The sequence below is a fragment of the Herpailurus yagouaroundi genome, unplaced genomic scaffold (genome assembly GCF_014898765.1).
Source record: "Herpailurus yagouaroundi ecotype Mexico unplaced genomic scaffold, PumYag 222, whole genome shotgun sequence".
NCBI lineage: Eukaryota > Metazoa > Chordata > Mammalia > Carnivora > Felidae > Herpailurus > Herpailurus yagouaroundi.
In genome coordinates this window covers 8104826-8115123 of record NW_024412453.1, presented here as the reverse complement: position 1 = coordinate 8115123, position 10298 = coordinate 8104826, and the positions used below count along the sequence as shown (strand labels likewise).

Here is a 10298-nt window from a genome sequence, read left to right as displayed (position 1 = left end):
CTTTTGTAGACTTAGAACATTTCACTGAGAAGAGAGAGACAATCTCTCCCAAGAGGTGTGTTCTCTGGGGGCCCCCAAGAGAAAGGCACTGTGTGGGGAGACGAGAAAAGACTTGTAGGAGGCACTATTCGAGGTGAAGCTCGAAGTGGAAGTGAGAAGCCCTCCAGCTCTCACCACTCAGTTTTGGGATTATTTTCCTGCCCCTCTGCGTGCCTTGCTAAGCTGCAGGCTTCGGAAGAAGGAGGGCTGCATGGCAGGGCCCATTTTACGTGTCAGCCTCAGAGCACGCAGATATTTGGTTCAGCGTTGGACCTGGGGAGTCTGTGAGGGTGTTTCTGGATGTGATTAACGTGTGCCTGGGTAGACTGAGTACAGCAGATGGGACAAAAGGCTGAATAAGAAAGGATGCTTCCCCTCTGCCTGCCTTAGAGCTGAGACATCCATCTTCTGCCTTCAATCTCAGACTTGAACTTGCACCATCGGCGCTCCTGAGACTCAGCCCTGCAGACTCAGACTAGAAATATCAGCTCTCCTGAGGCTCCAGGTTGCCTCCCACAGATCTCGGACTTCTCAGCCTCTATAATCACATGAGCCGTTGCCTTATGATTAGTATCTGCCTATCGACTGATCAATCAATCGATCGATCACCTATTCTATTGGGTCTGTTTCAGTGGAGAACCCAGACTCATACCCTGGGTCTCATACTTCCGTCCCCAGTACGTAGCCCAGACATGCATAGCAGGTGCTCTGCAGACGTCTGCTGCCCGAGGATACGGATGCAGATCCCGGCAACTGCACGAGGTGTGGACCCGTGTCGGCATCTGGCTCGTTTGTTGAGCGGGCAGAGACTGGCGTGGCCCATGGGCCGAGAGGTAGGGGTGAGGGAGGGAGGGAACGGAGGGGTGAGCAGGAACAAGGCTGGAAAGGCAGACAGAGGTCAGGTCACCTACTGCCCCCAAGCTGTGCTACGGGAGCCTTGGCCTCGAGACGACGGTGGGAAACTCAAAAGCGGGCGGGTGCCAGCTGGTCGTGTGAGGAGGAAGGGAGGCTTGGCTGTAAGGCCAGGGGGACGAGTGGAAGCCGTTCCCCGAGGAACACATGCCTGGAGAGGTGTTGTGCTCAGCTGCAGCCAGCTGTGGCCACACAGGATCAGGGCTCCACGTCTCAAGAGAAGCTAGGAAAGTCAGCTTTCGTGCAAAACGTCGAGATTTTTAAAAAACTCAAGGCAGGCCAAGCAAAACCCCATCTGTGGCCCTCCAGTCCCTGGAGGGGAGCCAAGTAGGGTTTCCAAACAGGCCTATGACACAGTCCCATTTGAGTTTTGGACGAATGGCTTCAGTGACAGACTGAACAGGAAGAAGGCAGTGGCTGTGGGCAGCACGTTGCAGCTCCCCAAAGGCCTTCAGAGAAACCCAAGGGCTCGATGGCGGCCCCGGCCCTAACTTCTGGAGGACCCTTATTTGAGTGGGTGGGAGAGTGGGCCAGCTGGACCCCAGACACATGCTGGGGAGTGGGGAGAATGGACTATCACTTTTCCCTTAGTTCCCAAAGCCACCCAGGCCATTGGGTCCATGCCCACCCTGGGCCGCAAAGACCACGGGTTACTAAGGGTCAGTCCCTGGACAGATGTGGCCACAGGCCATCCCAAAGGACCATGGGAGAAGCTGGAATGACACATCACACTCCAGGCTGGGTTGTGACCCCAGGGGATCACACTGGGGTAACTGCAGGTCATCGGAAATGGAGTAAACAGAGGCTGTGCTCTGACCTGCTTGGACCCTTTGGAGGTACCGCAACCAGGCTCTCCCCTCCCCGGCCGGGGCACAACCTCCCTGCTTCCTTTCCATTGGCCACAGTCTCTGGACTGCAGCTCCCCTGAAAGAAACCAGCCAAGTCCCAGAGGAAACAGAGGACTAGCCAGCCGTGCAGGGGGGATGACACTCGGAGGCTGAAGGTGAGAGCCCAAAGCTCGGAGAACGCACTTTCCAGGTTCTGTTCGGTGACTGGAATTTCCTCTGTGGAAGCAATTCCCCAGCAGCTCCTACATGAAGCCGGAGTCCCCTTCCACCCTGGGCAGCTACCAGCACAGACTCAGACCCTCTCTGTCTCCTGGTTTTCCCCCAGGTGCCGGGCTGCCATTGGCAGGGGTGCTGGGGTGCCCTTGGATTTCACCTGCCAAGGGCCCAGGGCCGAGGTGTCCAAACTTCCAGTCTCCAAGAACGGCTGAGCGAACCCGCCCAGCTGTATGGGGGAAAGCTACAGACAGATATACGCACCTTCAGTCTCTTCCCTCTGCCCTTGGGGCTGCCCTGCCCTGCCCTGCCAGCCTCCAGGAACTGGTGAACACTAGCTGGGAATACAAAAATGACCCGTGGAGAATGACAGAGCCAACTCACTTACACATTTCCTTGGTTTCAAGAGTAGTGAAGGGAGCTGTCTTCACAGAACTTTTTAAAATCATGAGGAAGAGAGGAACAAAGTATGGGATCTTTTTTGTTAAAGTTTATTTCATTTATTTTGAGACGTGGGGGAAGGACAGAGGGAGAGAGATGGGGAGAGACAGAATCCCAAGCAGGCTCCGTGCTATCAGCACAGAGCCTAATGCAGGGCTCCATCCCGCGAACCTCTCATGAACCCTGAGATCATGACCTGAGCCAAGATCAGAGTCGGAGGGGGCCCAGGTGGCTCAGTCGGTTAAGTGGCCGACTTTGGCTCAGGTCATGACCTCGAGGTTTGTGAGTTCGAGCTCCACGCCGGGCTCTGTGCTGACAGCTCGGAGCCTGGAGCCTGCTTCGAATTCTGGGTCTCCCTCTCTCTCTGCCCCCTACCCCCTCGCGCTCTCTCTCTCTCTCTCTCTCAAAAATAAACGTTAAAAAAAAAAGAGTCAGATGCTTAACCGACTGAACCACCCAGGGACACAGAAAGTGTGGGCTCTTAAAATCAATTCTATTCCATGAGTTTTGACTGCTGGCCGATCAAAGGAGTTCTGCAGAGAAGTGAAGGATTCAACAGGACAGGGGTCTCCTAGCAAGACTGGTTTGGGAGATGGTAGCGAGCTCAGACAACAAGCCTTGCCAGTAGCAGGTGGGAAACCAGGAACCTGGTGAGGCTTGTGAATCTAGTCTTCACTAATTATGAGGAGTAGGTGGTATTATTGCCTCCGTATTGACAAATAATATTTCATTGTACGGTTATGCAGTAGCCCCGTCTCATCTGTGGTTTTGCCTTCCGCAGTTTCGGTGACCACGGTCGACCGAAGTCCTGAAGGAGATGACCCTCCTTCCGAAGTCTCATCAGGAGGTCAGTGGTAGCATCGCGCTACGTCACAGGGCCTCCATCACTCACCCGACTCACTTCATCTCGTTACACAGGCATTTTCTCATCTCCCATCATCATAAGGATAAGGGTGAGTGCAGGACAATCAATCAGATATTTTGAGATACGGAAGTTGTGGTGTGTATATAGATATGATGGCATACTTCTCAGCCATAAGAAAGAATGAAGTCTTGCCACGGGGGGACACCGTGGATGGACCTAATGGGCATTCTGCAAAGTGAGATAAGTCAGACAGAGAAACACATGTACCATATCATTTCCCTTATATGTGGAATCTGAAAAACAGAGTAAACCAACAAACAAAAAGCAAAAACATACATGCATAAATACAGAGAACAAACTGGTGGTTGCCGGAAGGGAGGGGAGGGGGGTTAGATGGGCAAAATAAGTGAAGGGGAGTGAGAAATGGGTGAAGGTACAGGGTGGAATGCACAAGGCACAGAGATTAAAGGTACCGCATAAGGAAAATAATCAATGACACTATAATGGTGTTGAATGGTGACGAATGGTACCCACACTTGGGGTGAACACAGCATGAAGTACAGAGTTGTCAAATCAGTGTGTTGTATGCCTGAAACTACTAGGCATATAGTTGACGTTGTGTGTCAACTATATTTCAATTTAAAAAAAAAAAGAGAGGGATACAGGGGCGTGTGGGTGGCTCAGTCAGTCGAGTGTCCAACTTGATGTCGGCTCAAGTTGTGACCTCAGTCTTGGGATCGAGCCCCATGTCGGGATCCATGTTAAGCATGGAGCCTCCTTAGGATTCTCTCTCTCCCTCTCTTTCTGCCCTCTCCCCTGCTCATGCTCTGTCTCTCTCAAAATAAGTAAACGTTTAAAAAAAAGAGAGACACAAAAAAGAGACATTTAGAGAGAAAGAGACTACCTTCACCTACCTTTTAGTACAGTATATTGTTATAATTATCCTAGTTTATTATTAGTTATCATTGTTAAACTCTTACTCGGCCTAATTTATAAATTTAGTATAAATGTATACTTTATCATAGGTATGTATGTATAGGAAAAACTATATAACATCTAGAGACTTCGGGACTATCCTCAGTTTCAGGCATCTGCTGGGGGTCTTGGAACCTATCCCCGCAGATGAGGGTATCTACTGTACCACATTTTACTTACTCGGATTTCAGCTCATAAGACTTTTGGGTGGTTTCCACTTTTTAGCTATTATGAATAATGCTGCTATGAACATTCATGTAGAAGTTTTTGTGTGGACATGTTCTTTTTCTCTTCTATATACCTACGAGTGGAATTGCTGAGTCATGGGGGAGCTCTAGGCCTAGCTTTTTGGGAAACTGCCAAACTGTTTTCAAACGCAGCTGCAGTACTTTGCATTTCCACCACAACATGTGAGGGTTCCTATTTCTCTGAACCCTCACCAATACCTGTTATTATCTTATCTTTTTTATTCTGACCGCCCTCAGGGGTATGAGGTGGTATCTCGTTGTGGTTTTGGTTCGCATTTCCTTGGTAGTTAATGATGGTCAACATCTCTTCATGTGTTTATTGGCCATTTGTTTATCTTCTTTGGAGAAATGTCTATCCAGATCCTTTGTCTGTTTTTTAATTGGGTTATTTGTCTTTTCATAATTGATTTGTGGGGTACCTGGGTGGCTCAGTCGATTAAGCATCCGACTTCAGCTCAGGTCATGATCCCACAGTCCGTGAATTCGAGCCCCACGTCAGGCTCTGTGCTGACAGCTCAGAGCCTGGAGCCTGCTTCAGATTCTGTGTCTCCTTCTCTCTCTGTCCCTCCCCTGCTTGGTCTCTCTCTTTCTCTCTCTCTCTCTCTCTCTCAAAAAAATAAATAAATAAACATTTAAAAATATTAAACAAAACTAATTGAGTTGTAATAGTTCTTTGTATATTCTAGATACAAGTCCTTTAGCAGATATATGATTTTTCCCATTCTGTGGATTATCTTCACTAGTTTTTCATTTTGATACGGTCCAACTTATCCATTTTTTTTCACTGATGTTGTTGCTTGTGCTTTGGTGGTTATATCTGAGACCCTATTGCCTAATCCAAGGTCGTGAACATTTACCCCTATGTTCTCTTCTCCTTTTTAAATGTGTCTTTATTTCTTTTGAGGGAGAGAAAGTACACACACTTGCATGAGCTGGGGAGGGGCAGAGGAAGAGGGGGAGAGAGAGAGAAAATCCCAAGCAGGCTCCTTACTGTCAGCACAAAGCCCAATTCAGGGCTCGATCCCATGAACCATTAGATCATGACCTGAGCCAAAATCAGGAGTTGGACACGTAACCAACTGAGCTGCCCAGGTGCCTCAACCCCTCTGTTTTCTTCTGAGAGTTTTATAAGCTTAGCTTTTAAATTTGGTCTTTGATCCATTTTGAATTAATTTATTTATGATGTGAGTAAAGGGTCCACATTCATTCTCTCAAATGTGGCTATCCAGTTGTCCCACTACCACTTGTAGAACGAATTGTCTTGGGTCCCTTGTCAAAAATCAATTGACCATAAATTGTGAGGGTTTATTTCTACATTCTCAATTCTATTCTATTGGTTGGTCTATGTGTCTATTCTTATACCGGTTCCACACTTTCCTGTTACTGCCGCTTTGTAGTAACGTTTGATATCAGGAAGTGTGAGTCCTCCAACTTTGTTCTTTTTTTTTTTCAAGATTATTTTTACTATTTCAGGTCCTTGAATTTCCATATGAAGATTAGGATCAGCTTGTCAATTTCCGCAAAAAAGTTTCTGGTATTTTGATACGGGTTTCATTGAATCTGTAGATCAATTCAAGAAGTGTTGCCATCTTAACAGTATTAAATCTTGCAATCTATGAACATGGATGTCTTTCCATTTATTTAGGTCTTCTGTAATTTTTTGCGACAGCATTTTGTAGTTTCCAGTTCAAAAGTCTTGTGTTTCTTTGGTTAGACTTACTCCTCAGCATTTATTCTTTCTCGTGTTGTGGTAATAAAATTGTTTTCTTAACTTCATTCTTGATTTGCTCATTGTCAATATGTAGAAGAAATACAGCTACTTTTTGTATATTGATCTCATATTCTGCAACACTTCTGAATTTATTTAGAAGTTCTAATGTATTTGGGTGGACTCGTTAGCATATTCTATGTCCAAGATTACATTATCTGGAAATGAGGATAGTTTTACTTCTCCCATTCTGATCTGGATGCCTTTTTTTTTTTTTTTCCTTGCCTAATTGTCTGGGATAGAATCTCCAGTAATATTGAATAGATGTGGCAAGAGTAGGCATCCTTGTCTTGTTACTGATCTTAGGGGGACTGAAGACTGATCTTCAGTCTTTCAACATCATGTATGATGTCAGCTCTGGGCTTTTCATAGATGACCTTAATCTGGTTGAGAAAATCCCCTCTTATTCCTAATATATTGGGTATTTTGTTTGTGAAGCATGTGATTTCCTTTTCCCTCTCAACCTTGTGAGATTGATCCACGTGTCACTATAGATTGTAATACCTACTTTTACTGAAGATTTTTTAGGGTAGCTGGAAAAGCTTAAGTCACGCATTACCCATCTCTTTTAGGTACATCTTCCTTATCTCTCTCACACCACTCCCCAAATGCGCCTGCCACAACTCCCTCCCCCCAGGCAAACTCTCTCCCCTCTCATCCAGTTTCAAAACCAACACAAAAACTGTCTTCCTTTTCATACCGCTGGGGACAATTATAGGACAGTGGGAGTTCCATGGAAGAATCTCTTCGCTGTGCTTGGTGGGAGAGAGGTAGATCAGCAAAAGCTTCCTGAAAGAGGGTGAATTTGAGCCTAGATTAGAATGATGGGTAAGATGTTGCCAAGGAAAGGAGGAAATTGGTTGAGCAAATGCATATTTTGGGATAGGTTGTGCTCTATCATTAAATGAAACTGAATGCAGCCCCTAACAAGGTCTAGGCAGCTTAGACTCCATTGTTATTACAAGGATCTTCTGCTTCTGTGATAATTGCATCTGTGGGTCTATAGAATCAATATGCTTTCTGGTCTTCAGAGTTACCCTGTCTGATATGGTGGCTGGTCACATGCAGCTATTTTAATGTATATTCATTAAAATGAAATGGCATGAGGGGCACTTGGGTGGCTTAGTTGGTTGAGTGTCTGACTTCGGCTCTGGTCTTGATCCCACCGTCCATGAGTTTGAGCCCCGCATCACTCTCTGTGCTGACAACTCAGAGCCTGGAGCCTGCTTCAGATTCTGTGTCTCCTTCTCTCTCTGCCCCTACCCCGCTCGCACTTTGTCTCTCTCTCAAAGATAAATAAACATTAAAAAAAATTTTTCTTGGGGCGCCTGGGTGGCGCAGTCGGTTAAACGTCCGACTTCAACCAGGTCACGATCTCACGGTCCGTGAGTTCGAGCCCCGCGTCAGGCTCTGGGCTGATGGCTCAGAGCCTGGAGCCTGTTTCCGATTCTGTGTCTCCCTCTCTCTCTGCCCCTCGCCCGTTCATGCTCTGTCTCTCTCTGTCCCAAAAATAAATAAACGTTGAAAAAAAAATTTAAAAAAAAATTTTTTTCTTTTCAAAATGAAATGGCATGAAAAGTTTAGTTTCTCATTTGCACTAGATTCATCTGTAGTGATCAACAGCTACATGTGGTTAGTGTTTATCGGAAGGGATGCCACGGCTATAGACGTTTCCACCCTCTTTCAGAAGGGTCTATTGGGCAGCACTGATCTAGCCTTGGAGAGAGGGAAGATGTCATTGAAGAAGATGGCTGAGGAGTTTGAGCCAGACCCATGAACCCCGGGCGTAAGGTAAAGGCAGCTGAGCCTGGAGATTAGTAGGTTGGGTGCCACTTTCAACTCTGCCACCCCTAATTCTGGACAAATCACTCTCCCTCTATGGTTTTCTCCTTGCTACGAAGATGAAATCCCGTGAGCCCATCCAGTGATTTATAGATTCTGGGATTGTTTAGCAGAAAGGGATTTATTAAGCTATTTCTTCCAGATGTAGAGAAAAGAGCCCTGGACTCAAAGAGGGAGCAGGTGTTTCTGGTACTACCCACTGGATCAGGATGTGCTAACCATTTAACCTTTCTGAACCCTATTTCTCTATTTGCGAAGGGGGATTATTTAGTTCATACTAAAAAGGGTGTAAAGGAAAGCACTTAAAGAAGTAACCACGGATAGCAGGACACCAGTAAATCAGATAAAGTGGGAAGGGTAAAGCAAACAAAGCTAAATGGGGTTATTCATGGTAAGATTCCTCAGAGCCTTTAATATATGAATGTGTCCTATGAATCTCTGAGCATTTCCCAAACTGATATGACCACAGAATTCCATTTTGTTCCATCTCCCAAGGAATGCTCACAGGCCTTAGTTACTGTTGACACAGAGCACACTTGGGAATCGCCATTCATAAGGATGGAGCGCCTTCCTTGGCCGCAGCTTGTATTGATGGCTGTCACCCAGAGTTGCCCCTGAGAAATGTGTGACCTAAGGAAGAAGTTGAACGACCAGGGTTGGATGACATCATAGGGATTGCTTACAGTTGGGGCAGCCGTATGAGAAAACCAGAGAAGAGAGGCAGGAGGGGAGATCTGGCAAATGCGCAGAGTGGCAGAGGGAAGGTACCGTTACTGAATGCAGATGTGAACTACGTGCCGTTGACATTGTGCATGGCATTATCTTGGCAGTTCCATATGCATCATTTCCCATTTTCCAAGCAACTCCAGGCAAGTGGTGTCCTGCCCTTTTCACAGATGAGGAAAGTGAAGCTCAGAGGTTGCATGGCTTATCTGCATTTCGACATATAGTGAATGATAGAGCTGGAATTTGAACCCGGGGCTGCCTGAGTCAAAAGCCCCAGATCCTAACCCTTCTGCTTCAGGGAGCCTAACATGTAATGGCCCTAGAGCTTTCATCCTGTATGGGATGGGGGAGCAAATGCTCTGTGGTTTGTAAACCTAATGGTGTCATCATCTATCTTTTTGCTTGTATCTGAGTGAACTCTTTCAAATGGAATGATCTTAATCCATTATCCTCCCCCAGGACATCCAGCTTCCCAACACAGATGATTCAAGAGGCCCCCAAAGCAGAGCTAAAGTCAGCCTTTCATCCTGGCCACCCCACATCACTGACTGCCCTAAGAAGCGCCAGCACTTAAGAGGCCAGTGTTAAGCCTGGGATTTTTCTTACGCTCCTATCCAGAACCATCTAAAGGAAACGCAGAGGGCTTGGCTGGTAGGGTGGGAGCCTGGGTTCTTAGGCAAGGCTGAGGGGGCTTGGCGTGGAGCATCGACCTCTATGGGTGTAGCGAGTCTGATGGTAGATTGTGCAATCTCCATTTTGGGGCCTGGATATTGATCAATTGCGATCAAAAGCCATTGTACTGATTTATATTTTAAAAGATCTAACTTCTTTAGGGCATCGAGCCTTTGCTTCTGCAGAGATCCAGCCAAACAACAAATAGAAACTCTCATGTCATGTCACTAGGACTTCAGCATTTAAAAACAGGATGGCAGGTTGGGGCCCTTCAAGGAGAGAAGAGGGGAAAACATTGTAAAAAGCATGTACTTGTGACCATTTTGGCTGAACTTGAAAACTGTCTTCATTTGCAGTTAATTAGATTAACTCAGCTGTGATTACAAATGGAATCTCTTGCTCCAGCAACAACCAACGTTTATTGGACATGTGTTGTAATCTTGCCTTTAAATACAACCACATGTATGACATATTTTGTTTTCTCTTGGCCACTGGACTGGAAAACTATTAAGACAACATCTGCTTTGCTTTCCGATTGAATCAGGGGCAAAGAGCAGGTCTCTCTAGTGTCCTTCAGATTATGCCTGGGATATCGAGTTACAGCTGCTAACCACTTTCCCACTCCCTGAGAGTCTGATCCTGAGCGTGAGTTTTCTACTGGAAACTCCGGTCTCACTCACTCAAAGACCAAACTGCCTTCTGATCTTGGCTCCAGTCTGTGAAGCGGGGGGGGGGGGGGGGGGGGGGGG

The 10298-nt window shown here is 46.6% G+C and overlaps 1 long non-coding RNA gene across 2 annotated transcripts in view; it reads left to right on the top strand.

Annotated features, from left to right (window-relative positions):
* The first annotated feature begins 281 nt into the window (after positions 1–281).
* LOC121019496 (uncharacterized) overlaps positions 282–10298 on the top strand; it is a 19022-nt gene continuing 9005 nt past the window's right edge. The window contains exons 1-2 of one of the 2 annotated variants that reach the window (XR_005785621.1): positions 282–872; positions 3235–3406. This is a non-coding gene — a long non-coding RNA (uncharacterized LOC121019496). Of the gene's footprint in view, positions 873–1109; positions 1955–3234; positions 3407–10298 lie in introns of those variants that run through there. The other variant, XR_005785620.1, reaches the window with a different exon arrangement.